At 43.6% G+C, this 21,109-nt stretch overlaps 1 protein-coding gene across 1 annotated transcript in view; it reads right to left on the bottom strand.

The window, feature by feature from the left end:
• The window catches only part of LVRN (laeverin), a 470,465-nt gene that overhangs the window by 99,759 nt on the left and 349,597 nt on the right, over positions 1-21,109 (bottom strand). The window lies entirely within an intron of this gene.

Below are 21,109 nucleotides of genomic sequence, written 5' to 3'. Positions count from 1 at the left end.
TTCAATGCTCCAAAAGAAAAGCTTAAGCCATGTGAGCATGATGTGCAAGAAACAGCAGCTCCATTCAGAACAAGCCAGTATGCCTGCTGGGCATGGGTGCTAGCAACATTCACTTGTATCTGGTACAACAGCACACTTATTTAAGATAGGTCTGGCAGGAAAGCTTTGTTTCCATCATCCCTTGAACTGTCACCTACTAGGATGTCACAAATACAACTGAAATTACTGGTATGTTCTCAGACAGAAGCCTCAAACTGACTCAAAACCTCGACATAGTCCTCCTTCACCAGCATCACACTTTTCAATGTTGTCACCTTCCTTTGAGTGTCCCATTGGCTAGCCCCAAATATGAAGAGGAGAACCCTGATGCTGGATCAAGGGCAAATTAGTACATTAATCAGATTTGCAGATGATGTTGGTATAACTTTCTATGAATCTCAACCCCTCCTCATCCTTCTCTCTTTGAATGTGAACAGTAACATGCAAGCAGCACATGATTCCATCAGTTCTTTCATCCTTACCCTTCCCACACATCAAATCCTAGCAAATTAAGTAGGACCGGTTACTCAAGAAGAACCTTGAAAGACATACTATACCAACGTTCTCTATTGGCTATTTTCCACTAAAAAGGGGGGGTCAGGGCTGTGGATTCACCACTCTAGTTCTTGACCCTTAGCTTTATGATTTGGCAGGCCATTTGTCGTTTTAGAGGACTACATGGTGAAGTATGTGGTGGATAACATCGCAGAATCAGCCATGAAGGGAGCTTATCAAGATTCTAATGTGCACTGCTTTCCAGAACATATACAATTTATGCTTTACACATTAGGTCTGTCAATTTCGATCTTTGGAAATGGAGGGAGGAGAGGACTCTGGCAATCTCCTGCAAGCACAGAATCAGATACAATCTGTGGCAATCGGAGAGCCTCCACTTTAGGACTTGGGGCATAGCTGGAGAGCACAAGCATATCTCTGAGAGAACGGATGGTAGGTATTGTGCTTCGTCCTTCCTTCACAGAATTTCATTTTTGGATCAGAAACTATTTGGACATTTTGAAGTATCATTGGTCAGTGTTAGTTTCTAGTTCAGAACATTTTGTGTTGTTTATGAAGCTATGGGGAGAAGTACATGGATAAGGTCAAGAAAAACTAAAGCTAATGTGAAAGTGAGAATTTTAATGAGATGTAGTCTGTGTGCCACCCCGCCCTAGTCCTATAGTACCCACTACACCCCCATCGTGTTAGGAAGATGCTTAGTAGCAATAAAACACTGCAAATATAATGAAAATGTGCAATCTGAAACTTGATTAGAAAGACATGGAAATATGGAAATAAATAAACCATTGTCCGTATCACACATGGCCACTACTGGTAATTCCAAAAAACGCCAATCATGTGGTTGTCATGTATCCATCCAAACCCAATACACACATGTGGTGAAAGAAGTTGGGAATAAAAGTTGATTTATTTGAGTGGTTTTATACAGAGCAGACTGTGTCATTGTCAGAGCGCAGTACATATTATTTAAAGAATAAAAGGGATTGCAATAATAAAGTTATGCAACTCTTAACATTATAACATGATGGTAAGAACCTCAGAATGCACAAAATTCCTCCTTGCAAAGATCCCCAGCAGGGGTGATGATATATGTGCACTGAAAATTGAGACACATGGCCTTAAAGAATTTAGGGCCACATGTACGAAGCATTTTACACATCGCAAACGGCGAATCGGGCCGTTTGCGACATGTAAAATGCAATTTGGGATGCAAAGACCCATTTTTGCGATTCGGTAATCTATTTACCGAATCATAAAAAGGGTTTGCGAGTCGCAATTAGGAAGGGGCGTTCCCTTCCTAATTGCGAGTCGCAGTCCCATGTATGATTGTTTTGTGACGCGAATGCGGTCCCATGGACCACTGCCTGCTCTGAAAAAATGAAATGAAAACTTTTCATTTTTTGTTTTTGAAATGCATCTAATTTTCCTTTAAGGAAAACGGGCTGCATTTCAAAAACAAAAACTACTTTATTTAAAAGCAGTCACAGACATGGTGGACTGCTGTCTCCAGCAGGCCACTATCCCTGTGATGGCAGCCATTCCCAACGGGGTCACAAATTGTGACCTACCTCATGAATAGTCATGAGGTAGGTCATTTGCGACACCCTTGCGAATCGCAAACAGTGTCATTGACCCTGTTGTACATAAGGTTTTGCAACTCACAAATTGCGACTCGCAAAACCTGTATTTCATACATGTGGCCCTTAGTTATGATGAAAGTGTCAATATCGTAGAGATAGACATTGAGTTGTGTTACTGATCCCAGGCTCATTGAAGGTCTTCATTTGATCATTTAATGGTATCAGGGTACTGATTTATGAAGCTACAATAATCTACCCAAACAAAATTGTAATTGCTTTTCTTGTGTAGATTTATTTTCAGACAGAGTATAGAAAAAACATGATACAATTTCTTTTCATACAGAGTATAGAAAAATCGTGATACAACTTGAACAGAGTATGTTGTATTATGAAGACAAGAAATCTACAGGGGTTGGCTATAAATGAGTGAGATAGATGATTGATTAAATGGACCTCCTCTTTTTATACATGCTGTCAAGATGGCAACAATCTCACTGTTCAGTGGAACGTTCACATGAAAAGAAAGCAGGAAGACTTGTGGTAGCTGTCCCTCCACCTTTAAGACGATGAAAGAGGTCCTTAATAACCAACTACTTTCTCTTTCATCCCACCACCATGGTTTCATATCCAAATATTAATGTGTATATAGCCGTCCACTGTCTTGGAGGACTATATCCGGAGTCCCGAAAGGGAAGATGTTCTCCTGTCACAACTCTATTTGAGGTAGTGCTAACTGGTGTGTACAAGAAGGTTTGTTCTCTAGGGCAGGTAGACAGTGCACAGATACAGAAGACTACCAAAGGCTTATACCAGAAGGAGCCCACACAAAGAGGGCAGGCCAGAAAAGGCAGAGCAAGGGTAGTGTCTAGAAATTGGGAAAGTCACAAACAACTGGACAAATTCATTGGATTGCTATGATGAGTTTAAACCAGTAAGATTCAAAACTTCCCACAGAAAAAAAGGCAACTAGATGTCTGCTTAGATTATTCTTACAGATAGCCACTCTGCAAGCTCCATTAACAAATGGCAGCAGAAAAGTCTTTGTATCTATACCCTATGGAACAAATAATACTGCAAACAATTGAGATTCATGAGAAAATAGCAATTCTATACTGTAGGTATGGTTATGTGTAATACAAGTCAAAGGGTGTTACAGAAATTGCCTTCTAAATTCCAGGATCAATTCACATATAAAAAGAATACTGTTATAAAGAGGTGAGGAAAAAACACAGTGCACTTACCAATGTCTGAAGACTCCAAGAGGCATACAAGACAAGCAGTAAAGGGAAGAAGCACAAAGAGCACGAGATACAACAGAAAAAATAGAAATACTAACATGAGAGTATTAGGAAAGAAGGAGCTTTCTGAAGACTAAGTACAGCAGGGCAAGGCAAAGGGACCTAACAACAGATACAAGAAAGTGAGAGTCATGAGGCAGGGGGGCAAAGCTGAACGCTGAAAAGAGTAAGATAAATAAAAGACTCCTAGGAGCTGCAACATACAAGAGAATTGCCTGCAAAATAAGCAAGTGACTGAAAATAGGAGAACCGCAGGCAATTTTCAGAAAAATAAAGAGCAAAAAAAGATGCTTGTGGAGCAGATACAAGAGCTAAGAACATAAACACAGGTAGTAAGCAGAAGGGATAAATGGAAAGTAAAACTAGGAGCCAAGACAGGTAGCAACTGGAAAATAGAAGACGGGAAAGAAAAATAAACTATGAAGCAAAACAAAAATGAGGGAATCCTGGAGCTGCATCTGACTGCAGAACAGAGGTAAAAAAAAGGAAAATATTATGCAGGTCTGTGCAGCAGGAAATATGCAGCAAGATTAGCTGGAAGAGGACATAGACCCCGGGGGTGCCAAAGATAGGAATTAGCATACAGAAATTGGGCAGAAGTTTCAGTAGCCAATGTTCATTAGCAATTGATGGATAAGGACTTTTGGGCATTACCAGCCTTTGGGCACTACAAGCTCATAAGAAATGCTAGGCAGCTGCAAGCCCATGGTTAAGTCACATGATACTACTGCACAGAAACAGTCATAGGTATATGCTGTATGAGTCTCTCACGAGGCCTGGATGTAAGAATCCAGTGCTGTGGAATTGCAGTATGCATGCTACTGAAAGCACTGCACAGTCATTGCTGGGTTTTAATGAATGCTTGGCAGTGCATTGTGGGATATGTAGTCTCTGGAAACAGACACAGATTTCTACAGCTGTCCACGATTGAAAGGGCTTGCGATCAGACCTCCGACTAGAGTTTTTTGATGTTGGTTTCCAGTTGCAATTTGTCCATGACTTTTATTCGAGATGGAATCTTAACATGTAGGCACATTACCTTTCGGACAGGTGGGTATCAGAGATCAACGAACATTGGTATGCTACTGACATCTCAACCTTCTTACCAAATTGTGATGTGATTATGTTGCATCAGGGTTGTCACTTATCTAAAGGAACAACTTTAATTAAGGTTTCTAGTTTTTGCTGCTGAAAACAGTAATTGCTAAAGCCTCAGCAATCTAGAGTGTTCATGATGCTAAGGCTTAAGGGAATACCAAATGTTAACAGACACTAAAGAAGTCAAAAAGTTCATGAAGACCTCCTGGTTCAAGTTTCTGGATGATCCTGCCAATCAGCACCAGGTACAAATGCATGTTATCAATTGACCTACAAGGTGCTCATCAGCTTGTCATGGTGCTAAGCGCTCATTACTACTTTCTGAGATTCTTTGTTAAGGAAAGTCGTTCCCATGAAATTAGGCACTTTTCCTATGCCACCTGACATTGTAGTACACAAATGTGACTCTGTTTCTGCTTTCTCTTTATCTTTATACCGGTAATCTACATTTTTTTGGTGCTTTGGGCTCATCTGCACCCGTGACCTTTGGTTCAACACATACCAGTAGATGGTGAGGCAGAATTTCTTAATCAACAATTGTGGTGTTTAGAGAAATTTTGAGTTTTACGTAGTCTTAAGAATCTTTCTGTCACCACATATTTTTGAGGTCATCTGCAGAAGCTTTTGAACCCAACAACTATGCAAAGACAATGCTCTGCTCTAGCCATTTATGATACCCTTGTACAAAATTACTCATGATCCCAGGGTTGCTCACACAATCCTACAACAAGGTAAACCCACCTCTGATGGAAGTTTTACTTTGACACAGTTGGTGCTCCCTGCTAACTTTGGCCTGAGAATTGGTAATGCAATAGGTCAGCCACTTCATGTGTGTTATCCACCTGTGTTAACCACACCTTGTAGGTTTGGATGATGAAAAATCAACTTTCAGGCAACTAGGTCTCAGCTTCAGCTTTTCTGGCAGTTCATGTATCCTATGGGTCCCATAGGACCACCACTGCTTCCCTTTCAAAAGAAGGTGCCAGAAGCAGGAGCTCTCGCAGATATCATGAGTGTGAAATGTGTCTTACAGGATAATTTAGGAAGGATTGTACATGGAACCCTAAGAGTGTGGGGCTGTGGATATGTTACCAGGAAATCTCCTTTTAGATTTTTTCTTTGTTACAGCCAGTTGTGAGATCTGTCACTGTCTCCTTTCATGTTCTCAAAGGAGGTAGAAGTAAAATTCCTTACCCATAAAATTTTCTTTTTAATCACATTCATTTTATAAAGCCTAAGGGAGCTGAGAGACCTGTTGAATAAGATCCTATTGTCACAATCTTTGTAGATACAATGGCTGTCCACCTTGGGCGGGGCTTCCTTCTAAATGAAAATCCCTAACTCCACAAGAAATAAGGTATACTTTTCCAGCATTATTTTACTCCAAACTCCAGCATGAAAGAAATGGTGCATTTTCTGAAAATTGTCAGAGCACCTTACATTGTCTCAAACCACTCAGTATCATATCCACACTGTGGCAGTCAGTTTTTTTAATATTGGCAATGCCAGACGGTCTCAATTTATGTCATTTGTCAGTGTATCAAGATGACAGTTTTCTTCACTTATCTACGAGTGTCTGACCCCCCCCTGTCAATACAAAGTACATCAACTAGCATGTTGTGTAATTTATGTGTGGAAATCAGGGGTTCCATCATTGCAAACATCTGGGCAGCATCACCCACTTTTTGTGACATTATCATTTGGGCATTGATGGTGGAGGTTGTTTAGCTCTCGGTACCAGTATTCCTTCAGCTGAAAAACATGCACACAAGGATCATGAACTCCTTTTGAGTTCTTTGATTATATTAATTAATTGGTTTTTTATTTACCTGGGCTCTAAATATGTATTTGTTCTAGGATTACATAGATTCAGATGATTACATGCTGCTCTTGTACTTTAATGTCTAGATTACGTTCCAGCAATCTTCATTAAACCCACTCCTATTTCCACATGCCAGTACATACATTCCTTTGTCTTCCATCCTGTTGAGATCGTTCAGGCTGAGGAAAGGGGGGAACCTTCATTTAAGAACTACCCCTAAAATAGGGAGGGACATAAAAGTGGTGCCAGTAAAGACAAATATGGAAAAAAGCTCTCTGGGGGATAAAATAGGTCATTTTACAAGGGAACAATGGTGCTCCCGGATTTTCTTATCTCCTTTATTCGCACGTTGTAGGAAAGTACCATCTTGCCTAGCATGTTACCCCCATTTTTACTGTATGTATGTTTGTTTTTGCCTATGCGTCACTGGAATCCTGCTAGCCAGGACCCCAGTGCTCATAAAGTATGCCCTGTATGTGTTCCCTGTGTGGTGCCTAACTGTATCACTGAGGCTCTGCTAACCAGAACCTCAGTGTTTATGCTCTCTCTGCTTTTAAAATTGTCACTGCAGGCTAGTGACTAACTTTACCAATTCTGATTGGCACACTGGAACACCCTTATAATTCCCTAGTATACGGTACCTAGGTACCCAGGGTATTGGGGTTCCAGGAGATCCCTATGGGCTGCAGCATTTCTTTTGCCACCCATAGGGAGCTCAGACAATTCTTACACAGGACTGCCACTGCAGCCTGAGTGAAATAATGTCCACGTTATTTCACAGCCATTTTACACTGCACTTAAGTAACTTATAAGTCACCTATATGTCTAACCCTCACTTAGTGAAGGTTAGGTGCAAAGTTACTTAGTGTGTGGGCACCCTGGCACTAGCCAAGGTGCCCCCACATTGTTCAGGGCAAATTCCCTGGACTTTGTGAGTGTGGGGACACCATTACACGTGTGCACTACATATAGGTCAATACCTATATGTAACATCACCATGGTAACTCCGAACATGGCCATGTAACATGTCTAGGATCATGGAATTGTCACCCCAATACCATTCTGGTATTGGGGGTACAATTCCATGCATCCCCGGGTCTCCAGCATAGAGCCCGGGTACTGCCAAACTAACTTTCCAGGGTCTACTCTGCAGCTACCGCTGCTGCCAACCCCTCAGACAGGTTTCTGCCCCTCCGGGGCCTGGGCAGCCTGGTCCCAGGAAGGCAGAACAAAGGATTTCCTCTGAGAGAGGGTGTTACACCCTCTCCCTTTGGAAATAGGTGTGAAGGGCCTGGGAGGAGTAGCCTCTCCTGGCCTCTGGAAATGCTTTGAATGGCACAGATGGTGCCCTCCTTGCATAAGCCAGTCTACACCAGTTCAGGATCTCCCCAGCCCTGCTCTGGCGTGAAACTGGACAAAGGAAAGGGGAGGGACCACTCCCCTGACCAGCACCTCCCAGGGGAGGTGCCCAGAGCTCCTCCAGTGTGTCCCAGACCTCTGCCATCTTGGATGCAGAGGTGTGAGGGCACAATGGACAGCTCTGAGTGGCCAGTGCCAGCAGGTGACATCAGAGACCCCTCCTGATAGGTGCTTACCTTTCTCTGCAGCCAATCCTCCTCTGTGGGCTATTTAGGGTCTCTCCTGTGGGCATCTCACCAGATAACGAATGGAAGAGCTCATCAGAGTTCCTCTGCACTTCCCTCTTCAACTTCTGCCAAGGATCGACCTCTGACTGCTCCAGAACGCCTGCATAACCGCAACAAAGTAGCAAGAAGATTACCAGCAACATTGTAGCGCCTCATCCTGCCGGCTTTCTCGACTGTTTCCTGGTGGTGCATGCTCTGAGGGCTGTCTGCCTTCACCCAGCACTGGAAGCCAAGAAGAAATCTCCCATGAGTCGACGGACTCTTCCCCCTGCTAACGCAGGCACCAAACTTCTGCATCCCCGGTCCTCTGGGTCCCCTCTCATCCTGACGAGCGTGGTCCCTGGAACACAGGAGCTCGGTCCAGGTGTCTTCGACAGTCCAGTGGCCCTTCTGTCCAAATTTGGTGGAGGTAAGTCCTTGCCTCCCGACGCCAGACAGTAATCCTGTGTACTGCGTGAACTGAAGCTGCTAGGGCTTCTGTGCACTTTTGCAAGACTTCCTTTGTGCACAGCCTAGCCCAGGTCCCCAGCACTCCGCCCTGCATTGCCCAACTCGCTGAGTTGGACTCCGACGTCGTGGGACCCTCTTTTGTTGCTCTGAGTCGATCATCATCCTCAGATCTTCTAAGTGCCTGTTCAGGTGCTTTTGCGGGTGCTGCCTGCTTCTGCGTGGGCTCTCTGTGTTGCTGAGCGCCCCCTGTGTCTCCTCCTCCAAGGGGTCACCTCCTGGTCCTTCCTGGGCCCTAGTAGCACCCAAAATCCTCAACCGTGACTCTTGCAGCTAGCAAGGCCTGTTTGCGGTCTTTCTGCGTGGAAACAACTCTGCATCCTCCAACATGTTGTGGGACATCTTCAGACCAAAGGAGAAGTTCCTGGCACCTTCCGTTGTTGCAGAATCTTCGGCTTCTTCCACCCGGAGGCAGCCTTTTTGCACCTTCATCCGGGGTTTAGTGGGCTCCTGCCCCCCCGGACACTTGCGTGACTCTTGGACTTGGTCCCCTACCTTTACAGGTCCTCAGGTCCAGGAATCCGTCTTCAGTGTTTTGCAGTCAGTTGTTGTCCTTGCAGAATCCCCTATCTCGACTTTACTGTCTTTCTGGGGTGGTAGGGTTACTTTACTCATACTTTTCAGGGTCTTGGGGTGGGGTATCTTGGACACCCTTAGTGTTTTCTTACACTCCCAGCGACCATCTACACACTACGCTAGGCCTGGGGTCCATTTGTGGTTCGCATTCCACTTTTGGAGTATATGGTTTGTGTTGCCCCTAGGCCTATTTCTCCCTATTGCATTCTATTGTGTTCTACATTGTTTGCACTACTTTTCTAACTGTTACTTACCTGATTTGGTTTGTGTGTGTATATTTTGTGTATATTACTTACCCCCTAAGGGAGTATATCCTCTGAGATACTTTTGGCATATTGTCACTAAAATAAAGTACCTTTATTTTTAGTAACTCTGAGTATTGTGTTTTCTTATGATATAGTGCTAAGTGATATAAGTGGTATAGTAGGAGCTTTGCATGTCTCCTAGTTCGCCCTAAGCTGCTCTGCTATAGCTACCTCTATCAGCCTAAGCTGCTAGAACACCTCTAATCTACTAATAAGGGAAAACTGGACCTGGCACAAAGTGTAAGTACCACAAGATACCCACTATAAGCCAGGCCAGCCTCCTACACACCTACTGAGGCAAGACAAGGAGGACTAAATTCCTGAAAATAACCAGTCAGCAATCCAAACAATTAGCTGTTAAAAAGGATGCACAATTTACGGGTCAAGAAAGTGATTACCCTAGTGTATTCTCAAGTACAATACAAGTCAGATTAGAAAAGCTTCCTATCCTCAGACACAGCCTTGCCAATGCATCTCAGCATGGATTTGTGGGATGAGCATGTAACTTAGATTAATTTCACATTTTTCATCCAAGGCCTCAGTAAAGGCAACTAACCGCAATGCCAACTACAATGGAGTGGATATGCAAATTCTAGTCTTGTGCTCTACCTGCTTACAAATAAATAATAAAAGAGAACTTTTGTATAGTAATTTCTATTGCAGAGTATCTGTGTTCACTAATCAGTAGGTTAAACCAGGTAGTGAAAATAAGAATTGACACAGAAAGAGAAGATGGCTGTAGCACTTACTTGGGCTAACATATGAAAAGTTTATGTGGCGAGTGCTACAAAAAAAAAATGGGACCCTATAATTACAATACTCTGTTGTGGGTCCATAGTGATTCCTGGCTCAATGATCCAGACTCTGCTCAAGATTTTACTGTTTTGTTTTCATTTAGCAACTGAATTCAAAGGAAAGAGATGTAATACATTTAGAGGTAAAGTAAGTTATTGAATTTAATGTACCTGCTCTCTTCCCTAGGCTCTCACAGCGCTGGCTGTAAAAATGAACATCACAGTGGGTGTGAGCCAGCCTAGCCGAGCTTCCACTAAAAGGCTTGCAAAACTCCATTAACCTATACCCTATTGTCAAAGGTCTTCACACTAACATGGTGCAAATCAGATGGATCCACACATTGTTCAAGCCCCACAGGAGAAAGCACCAGGCAAAAAAATTGTACGCAGGAGAACGACATAGCTTTTCCAAGCCCTGCCAGGGCTTCTGTTCTACACTCCCATGTGGTTCTGAGCACTCACCAAACCTATGTATAATTCAGGTTGTTCTTTTTTTAGATATGAAATGCAATTTCAATCTTAAACTTACAGCATATATATCTATGCCTGAATCACTGTAATGCTGACAGTAGCGATATTGGCTCTGGTTGTTAGTTCTGAGTGGTGTACTTCTGGAGGGTTGATTGTCCTCTCATTGACAGACCACAACACGTGTCAAAAGTGAGCAATTTAGAAACAGTTTTCAAATGCAACCTCATTGAGAACTGTGGCAATACTTGAAACTTGACTAGTAAAAAGTGTGTGTACTTTCTGCAGGAATTAGAAAACAAAAAGACATTTCAAGGTGTGACTTCCAGGATGCTACAATTTGTAGAAATATGGCACCCACCCTCTCAGGTTTCAGCTGGCTTTTTGCAATGCATTGAACATGGCATAACATTGATGTAATGGCCTTAGAAGGGGTGTGCTACTGGTAAAGCTGCCTTTTTGCTGGGATATTGGAGCAAAATGCAAATTCCCAAAGAACGACTCAATTGCACTTTCAAGGCAGCAAGAAACCAGACAGAAGATCACAAAAGATTTATAAACTTTGTTATCCGTGCTTTTCATGGATATCAGACTAGTAGGCCATAACTCACACATTTCAGTTTACTGTCACAAATAATACAGCTTGCTCTTTCAAATAAGATTCTCTCTTTGATCTTTGACAAAGTATTCAAAGAGCAGTATAAGAGGATGCTGAGTGTCCAGTTATGACTTTGTGTAACTTGTCACACCCACCACACAGCTGGTGTGGACGGCCCAGAGCAACTGCCAATCTGGCCATGGCAGGGGCACTTAATTTAAAGGTATCCATCATGTTGGTGGACATTTTCCCCCTCAACAGCTCCCCAATTCACGCTAGGAGGAGCTTTGGGGATGGGCATTTCTGCACCTTTTCTGTCTAGGACCAATATGGTCTACATGGGTTTCCCAGACAGGTAGAAGGCTGTTGGAAATGGTGTCAGAGGATCCTCCCTAAATTAGACACCCATTGTGATACAATGTCAGTGGTTTGTGTTCACTCTGGTGAAAGTGTGTTTCCAGTGGCAGAGCCAACAGGCACATTCACTTACACTCTAAATGAAATGGGTGGACAGAGGGGAGGGTGGAAGAGACGTCAGCCTTTTTTTTTGCAGATAGTCTAATTTTGCCCTCTTCTGTATGAGACTCTCCATCTTGTAAGAGCTGTTTTACAAAGCCCTGCTAAGGCACAGTTTGAATCAATCAATCAAACAAATTTCTTAAGCGCACTACTCACTCAGTAGGGTCTCAAGGCACTGGGGGGGAGGGGTTACTGCTCAAAAAGCCATGTTTTGAGGTGCTTTCTGAAGGTTAGGAGGTCCTGGGTCTTGCGTAGGTTGGTGGGGAGGGAGTTCCAGGTTTTGGTGGCGAGGTGGGAGAAGGATCTGCCGCCGGAGGTGGTGCGTTGGATGCGGGGACTGTAGTGAGGGCGAGGTCAGTGGAGTGGAGCTGTCGAGTTGGTTTGTGGAAGTTGATTTGTTCGTTGAGGTAGGCTGGTCCGGTGTAGTGGAGGGCTTTGTGAGCGTGGACAAGGATTTTGAAGATGAACCTTTTGTTGATGGGCAGCCAGTGTAGGGATCTGAGGTGGACGGAGATGTGTTTGTGGAGAGGGAGGTTGAGGATGAGACGTGCGGCTGCGTTCTGGATTCGCTGGAGTTTTCGCTGAAGCCTGGCTGTGGTCCCTGCATATAGGGTGTTGCCGTCGTCTAGTCTGCTGCTTATAAGGGTGTGAGTGACCATTCTTCTTGTTTCCATTTGAAAGTCTTGCTTAGCATGCAAAGGGAGTTGAAGCAGGAGGATGATAAGGCGTTGATTTGCTGGGTCATGGAGAGAGATGAGTCCAGTATGATGCCAAGATTGCGTGCGTGGGTGGTGGGTTTTGGGAGTGGTCCAAGGGTGGTGGGCCACCAAGAGTCGTTCCATGCTGTCTTGTTGGGGCTGAAGATGATGATCTCGTTTTTTTCTGAGTTCAATTTGAGGTGGCTTGCTGTCATCCAGTTAGCGATGGCGAGGAGTCATGCGTGTGGGTTATTCTTGGCGGTAGATGGGTTCCTCGTGAGGGAGATGATGAGCTGGGTGTCGTCAGCGTATGATATGATGGTGAGGCCGTGGGGGCGGATGATGTTGGCGATAGGAGCCATGTAGATATTGAAAAATGTGGGGCTGGGGGAGGATCCTTGGGGGACCCCACAGATGGTCTTGGTGGCTGTAGACCCGAAAGGAGGGAGGCAAACTCTTTGGGTTCTTTCGGAGAGGAAGGAGGTGAGCCAGTCCAGGGCTTTATGGCGAATTCCGGCGTCGAAGAGGCGTGTGCGGAGGGTTTGGTGGCACATGGTGTCAAAAGCTGCGGAGAGGTCTAGGAAGATGAGGGTGACGGTCTAGCCCTTGTCCAATCTGGTCCTGATGTCATCTGTACAGGCGATGTGGGTGGTCTTGGTGCTGTGGTTTTTTCGGAATCCAGACTGGGAGACGTCGAGTATGTTGTTGACTTCTAGGAAGCGAGACAGTTGTATGTTTACTATCTTCTCTATGACCTTTGCGGGGAAGGGGAGTAGAGAGATGGGTTGGTAGTTTGTGAGGACCTCAGGGTCTGCTTTGGGTTTTTTGAGAAGAGCGTCGACTTCGGTATGTTTCCAAATATCTGGGAAGGTTGTGGTCTCGAAGGAACTGTTGATGACGGCCCGGAGCTGGGGAGCGATGATTTGGCTGGCCTTGTTGAAGATGTGGTGGGGGCAAGGGTCTGTTGGGGGGCCTAAGTGGATGAAGCTCATGGTTTTGCCGATTTCTTCATCGTTGGTGGGGGTCCAGGTGATCAGTAGGATGGTGCGGCAGGGTGTTGTGGTATTGGTTGTGTCGGTGGTGGTGATGGTGGTTGATGACGATGTGAAGCTGTTGTGTGCGTCTGAAATCTTGCGGTGGAAGTAGGTGGAGAGGGAGTTGCAGAGGTCTTGGGAGTGTGGAGGGTTGATGGTGCAGGATTTGGGTTTGGTGAGTTCTTTGATGATGGCAAAAAGTTGCTTGCTGTTGTGTGTGTTGTTGTCTTTGCGTTCTTTGTAGAAGGATCGTTTGGAGGTCCGGATGAGTTGGTGATGTTTGCGCATGGGTGATTTGAGGGCAGAGAAGTTGCTCATTGAGGGTTCTTGGCCCCAGGCTTTCTCAATTTTTCAGCATTCTAGTTCTGTTGTGAACCAGGGGGCGGTCTTGATGGTGCTGTTGTTTATTTTGAATGGGGCAAGGGAGTCTGCGCATGTTTCTAGCCATCGTGTGAGGTTGAGGGCGGCGGCGTTGTGGTCGTTTGGTACTGGGCGGTGGGGCTTGTGCGAGGTTGGAGGTTAGTTGTTCTTTGGAGATCTCGTTCCACTCCGGTAGGGGGTAGGATGTTGTTGGTGGTGGGTGGGGGGTTTCAGGAAGGAGAAATGGACGCAGTGGTGGTCAGTCCAGTGGAGTTCTGTGGTGTGAGTGAAGGCAATGTGGCTGCTGGAGGTGAAGATGGCATCTAGCGTGTGTCCGGCTGAGTGGGTGGGTGAGGTGACCAGTTGCTTGAGGCCGAAGTTTGTGAGGTTGTCCAGCAGGAAATGGAAATGGAAATGCGAAGTTCACCATTCCTTTCAGGGGGGCCCCCCTAGGTTTTCCTTATGCCACGGACACCCGGGTCTGTGAATTTTAGATGTATTATGTACGGGAACCATTCTGGAGATAAAAAGCCTAATGTCAAATGTAAAGTCAGTGTCATTTTAAAAACTGCTAATTTTATCCAGGACAATTGACTCAAGGAAAGATCCCTCTTCAGCAGGTGATAAAGCAATGAAGTTCGTGCCAAGGAAAACCAAAGAGCACTCATCTTCTAAGATCTCAGCTCCAGCTGAGGTGGCAGTATTGCGTATAGTGCCAGATGCTGAAGTGTCCAGAGTCACTTGATCAAGAAAGGACGGCTCACAGAAAGCTTTCTGTAGCAAACGCATTCTCAATACACATGTCTGGTAATGAGCCCTCATAGAAAACATCAACAGATCAGTGTCCAATGAAAGTAGGCGCTGTGTAGAAAGACACAGTTGTAGTGCACATTTGAAAAGGCACCAAAGGCAACAAAACACAGGCTGCACACAGTTCAGTACTGGTCTGAATAAGAGAGACTAGTTGCACTCCAATTCCTCACGGAGTGGTGCTCTGAAATACTGCATAATGCATTCATGATACAGTTGTGCTGGTGTAAGGGCCATCAGTCCTCCTTGTTGAGATGGGGCACATGATAAATAGCAACAGCAGAATGCCACCAATAAAGACTAAAGTAATTGGGAATCCCCTAAATACACCCGAAAGTATTGAGTGTATGGCTGAAGATATTATGCCAAATATACATGAAAAGGTGCTGACAAACCCAGAACCAACAGCCTTAAAGGAGTGTACAATGCCAGCAGTATTAGATGCATTAAATATTTGTCCCACAGGTTCATCAAAGTGACTCTGAAAGTTTGTGTTTAAAAGGGACTGTATTTCTGCACACAACCTTGATAAATGAAGTGCATACGTGTCACGTGCAGATGTCAGCGCTACAATTTTCAGAAACAAAATAACTTTAAGTCTGCTCAGCTTTTCAAAATTTACATTGGAAGCAGCAATGTCTGCTACTTTCGTCTGTTGCGTAGGGGGAAAAAGGACATTATCACAACAAGTTACAATTTGGGAGACTGAAACTAAGTAGGCAATTCCGGCTTGCATTCCACAAAAGCTCCCACTATTAAGAAGCACATAACCTCCATTAGAGAGGACCTGGAATGCTGGTTGAATCAAAGGGACAGGAACTCCCTTCAGGTTGAGGCTAAATTTGCTGCTGAAGTGTTACATGCTCTGTGCAGGGAAAGCTGTTTACAAACCATTGAATGGCTCACAGAAGTCTTACATTTGCTGCCGCTAAGAAAGACCCTTTTCGTGCCATTGAAACATTTGTACGAAAAGGGAAGCTACCACACCTCATGATTGTAACTACCTCCCAGCCGTTCATATCTGCCCACAGGGATGTGTTTCAAGCAGCATATGAATTGAAGTGTTGAAATAGGCAGATTAACAACCCCATGAATTGGCCATACTGCAGATGGTATTTCTGCCACAGTAAAAGGCAACTTTTCTAATTTTTTGGTGTTCAGCATAGTACATGTAACTTCTTTCTTAGCCATTATTTGTTGTTGTCGCATCAAAATTAAATACGGCAAAGAGGTCCTTGGCCCTGACATAATGCCATGGAACGCAACCATTTTTCTGTGTCTGTAGTGTCCAACCTAACTGCATAATGGACCAAGGTTGACTCTGTCCATGGTGTAAAGATGGCATGTCAGTTTGCATAATGTTGATTGCAGAGGAAATTATGTTGTCAAGAGTGTAAATGCAAGTTGTGAATCCCATTATCTACAACGGCTAAAGCTTTCTGTAAGATTTCCTAATCTATTTGCCTTTAGCGGGCTGCGGCTTCTTGTTGTGGAAGTTTACAAACCTTGTTGTAAATTGCATATAAGAAGCGCTTTTTACATTTTCTTCTGAGTCCTAACAGAACATTTTGTAAATCTGTGTTATTAGAAAGGAGACTGAGGTGTGTTTTTAGAGCATCTAGTGAGGAACATTTAAACCATTGCAGGCATAATTTTCCTACACTATATGTTGTCACAATACCTGAATGTTCTGGTGACACATAGTGAGAGTCCGGTCTGTTTGCTCTAACCCCTGTGGAGTTCACAAAACGTGCATGACAACCATTCATGTCTACTGGCCCCAATTACAACCCGCCAGAACTTGAAAGTGATGTGTTAAATGTTCCATTTTGGACCCACCCATCGAGCTGATCTTCACTTGCATTAATGTATTTTTGCCAATTGTAAACGTTTGTGGGAGGGGGGATACTGGCTGCATTTCATTCTTTAATTTTCACCAAGCTTAAACAACTTGGCTGCTGCACTGTGTCATTTAAAAATATAATTTGTAAAGGTATCAGGCATTCTCTAAACAAAGCTTTTCTTCCCTGTATTTGCCAATGTTTAGCTCCCCAAATACTCTTTAAGTCAATCGACTTCATCCAATATTCATCACTGCTATAGCAAACCAGGAAACAAAGGAATCAGAATAAATCAATGTTATATCAGTCAACAATACATTGTGCATTTCCATGATGGGCAATTTAAAAGAATATGACACAGCATCTTTAACATTGTGCCCAAAAAAATATGTTAATTTATCCATATATGTTTTCTAATTCCACCCTGGTGGGGTAGGATAATGTTCCCACTGTGTATAGCTAAAAATATTATTTTGGGTACTTGCTTTATGAATGAGATGATGTCCATAATAATTATAACAGAACATAGTACCATAATTTTCTCTTGTTTGGTAAATACCTTGACTTTTAAATACAGTAAAATACTCTAGTACAGATAACATAGAATAAACTGTTTTTTCATCCCAGCCATCAGAAACAAGCCCAGGTATTATTACATCATTTAAAGATAATTTGAAAACATATGGAATATGAAGAACCTCGTCGGACTAAATATATCTAAGGAAACTTTATCCCAAACAATCCCATGAGAAACTTGTATAGCTGAACTGTTCACTAAGGATAATACTCGACAGATCTTGTGTGAAGAAAAATTTGGTTTTAGGACCTCATCCACCAGTTCAACTGTAGAGCATTCAGAAATGTAATGACTATATATCAAGAAGAAAAAAACTATGACAAAACCAATCCAAAGAAGAAAGGTAAGTACAGTTAGTAAAAGCCACAGATAGTTCTGTGGATGAATGAAATAGTTATCTTTAAGCCAAAATATCAGCTTACGTGCCATTGACGGTGGTGTCGCAGAGGAAGTGGATGAGTCAAAAGAGGAATTATCTCAATCGGCAAAGTATCCAGAAGCAGTTAGTGCAAAATTTGGAGCTGTGTTAGGAGTTGGAGACCTGACATAAGTCTCCCTTGGTGGTTCATAGTAGACAATTCCATTGGTTTGAGTTGCGTTTGTGTAGTAGTCTTCATTATTTCTGTTGTTCATTCTTGTAGATGAAGATAGTGGTACTAATGAAAGATCATTTTCCACCCTCCCCAAGCTTGAGGAAGTTTCAACATTGCTGCTCAAAACCTGAACTAAAACCTCAAAAAACCTCCTGGTCTGTAGTGAGAGGGATTCTGGAACTACCTAGGGGTCCACTAGGTCTTCTGTGTACGATTGACTATATGGTGTAGCTTGACATTATCAATGGAGACAAGGCGGTTTTCCTTTGATCCATGCAGCGCTGATAGAATGACAGTTCTGGTACCTTGTATTCCCAGGACTGGAACAAGTGCACCATATGATGGACCAAACTCCTTTTTCACAGGAATCTTTTCTCGTACTAAATCCCCAACTTTTGGAATCCAGCAGGTTGATTTTATTGGTGCATCCCTTAATTCCAAGGAGGGGGCACAGGCAAACATGTTTTCATCTTGGAACTGTAGTTATTCCTGCAAGACAGTGACACGGTCATTTATGTCAAAAGGTGTGTCTGCCGCCTCCACGCCAGAGCCATCAAGATCTGGAACATACATCTCTGTCCCAAACAGTGCCTCATATGGGGTGCGCCATCCCAAGGAAGTGCTCCCCGGACTCCATACAGGTGACTAAGCCAACTACAATCTGTGACTAATACTCTCACTGTTAAGGATCTCTTTAAGTCTTGATTCTTCCACTCCACTACACTGTTACCCTCAGGATAGCAGGGCGAAATGTAGATGGACCCCTAATGAAGCCATGATGTCCCTGAATGCCCTTGAGGCGAACGCAGGGCCCTAGTCCAAGTGGAAAGCCACAACTGCATATGTACTGATAAAGACATACAAATCTTTAATAACAGTTCGACCGTCAGCTGATCATTGTGGCTATACCCATAGAAATCTGGAGTATGAGCCCACAGCGACTAACATGTATTTGTATGCACCATCATGTGTCAGGGGACCAAGATGGTACAGGTACACACATTATAGTGGTTTGTTTGAAATTAAAAGGGTTGTCTGTGGTGGGCATTTAACGGTGGACCCTTTTATTTGCTGACAGATGTCACAGCAAAGGACATATTGTTTTGTCTGTTTGTAAAGACCTCGCCACCAATAGCATTTTTTGGAGTAGCAAAATAGTAGCCGCCACACCAACATGGGCAGAAGCAACTTCCTCATGTGCCACTTTTATCAATTCAGATCTTTGGTCTTGGTTGGGGATCACCCTATCACCCACTCCTAGTATTGTTACTAAGGCAGTGTGTAGGCTAGTTATGTGGTAGGAATATTTGGAAGGATATGCCTTTTGTAATGGCTTGCCGTCAGCCAAAGCTTTCACAGCAGCAAGTGTTTCATCATCCAACCTCATTTGTGAACGAGTGATTGCAGCAACAGAAGCCGTAGCTACCGCTGGCTTGGCTGCTTCATCAGCCTACACATTGATGACCCAGTGTATGAACTACATGGGCATTGGGTATCTTTTCCTTCAGATCTGCTACTTTGCCCCACAGTAACTTGGTTTAAAGGGGTTGCCTTTTGAATCTCTGAAACCCATTTTGACGCCAGTAATGCAGATATTCATTGAAGGTCTGGACACAGTAGTACAAATCACAGACTATCAACATTATTTTTCTGGATCCATGTGTTCCACTGCCAATACCAGAGCATTGAGCTCTGCTAGTTGTGCAGTGCAGTCCCCTAAGGTCTGCGTGTAAGAATTTATGGATGGAATTAACCATCTTTCCTGTAGCCATTCACAGCCACGCAAGTGGCAGAGTATTGATGTTTTGTGCCTGTGGCTGGTTGGGCTGAACCATTAGTGTAAGTGATTGTTTGATGTTGGTCAACTGGCAAAATATATGCCGGGATTGGATATTCCATTTCATATTGAAGGAATTCTTGAGTTCAGAATTTTGGGTCATAAATGTAGTCAACATCAACGACTGTCAGAGACATTGCTCATTGAATCCAACATGATGGTAATGCTTTTGTGAGAAGAATGCTAGCCTTTGTGACAGCCTCAAGGGCTGGGATCAGAGAGACAACAATAATGAGTTTCCCCTGAGCCAGAGGTCTGTCTTTAATGACAGCCATCTGAACCGCAGTCAGAATTTTTACTGTGGGAGCAGCGTTGTTCAGCTGTAGAGTACAGGTGTGATTTGTATGCAATAGGGACGCTTTCACCCTCATTAAATGTGATGTAGGTGAAACCGATTGCACAAGCAATTACTCTGCTGACCAAATGTGTTTTGTTGTCCTTTGTGTGTAAATGTTTTCCTGCAAGCATGTTTTGTTGTAATGCTCTCAGAATGCATGTGTGATCGACTGTCCAGAATTTACTTGAACAATCATATAATGGTCTAATGTGTTGGGCATAATCAGGAATGTAAGTTCTGCCAATGTTTAAAAAGCCCAATAAAGACTGGAGTTTTTTTATGGTATTTTGTGGTTGCAATTGTACGCACTTTTCTAGAAAGTGGGGCAGTAGGCTCTTGCCTTCATCGGATAACTCATATCCCAAAAATAGGACACTGAAAAAGGCAATTTTGGTTTTCTTAAAATTGAATTTGTAGCCGAATTTGGCAAATCCCACAGCAATGCCGGCCACCCCTTTCAGGTGAGATCATCATCTGTTAGGTAGATGTCATCAACATAGGACAACGCTTCAGGGTCAGTGTTGTGTTAAATGGATGTTATATGTGCTGAAAACAGCCCATGGCTGTTTTTATACCGCTGAGGGAGCCTGCAATTTTTTTTTCTGCAAGCCGAAGGTGCTAAATGATGTTAAATCCCTGCTTTCAGGTGCTATATTTTGGCAGGAGAAGCTGTTGGAAATATTTAAAGCTGTTTTGTATTTTTTGCGCACTATGAGTCAGATTTACAAGGCCCCAGCTCCACCGGAGCGTCACCTTCATAATCGTTAGGAAGACACCATCCCCCATACCTGGATTTGGTAGTAGCGAAGAGGGCTATTAGTCTACTGAGAGTCCTCTCTCATGTCGACAGAGAAAGATGTAAAGTCTCAGCAGACATCTGCAATGAAGCGACAGCTTGCGGTGGCAATCTTCTAGCTGGAACTCTCCCTCTAACATAAAGGGGGCACAGAGATGTTTTATAATAAAACAGCTACTGTTCTAGGAAACATGCCCTAATGTAAAACATGCACGTTTCAGTGAAGTGGCAAGGAGATTGCGGTGTTCCACTTTGTGCCGGCAACATATTGGAGACAGCCTTGAGCAGAGCACAGAATGAGAATGTCAGAGTACAAAGAATGCAAACAGTTTCTGTGCTAAAAGTATACAAGTTAAAGGAAAATAAAACAGCACCACAGAAGAGAGCTTCTGCTCCGAAATTAAAATGAATAAAATGAATTGCAACTAGGCTAAAGGGCACAGGCTGCAGGCCTATG

Source organism: Pleurodeles waltl, chromosome 1_1 (genome assembly GCF_031143425.1).
Source record: "Pleurodeles waltl isolate 20211129_DDA chromosome 1_1, aPleWal1.hap1.20221129, whole genome shotgun sequence".
In the NCBI taxonomy this organism is placed as follows: domain Eukaryota; kingdom Metazoa; phylum Chordata; class Amphibia; order Caudata; family Salamandridae; genus Pleurodeles; species Pleurodeles waltl.
This window is presented reverse-complemented; position numbering and strand designations above follow the sequence as displayed.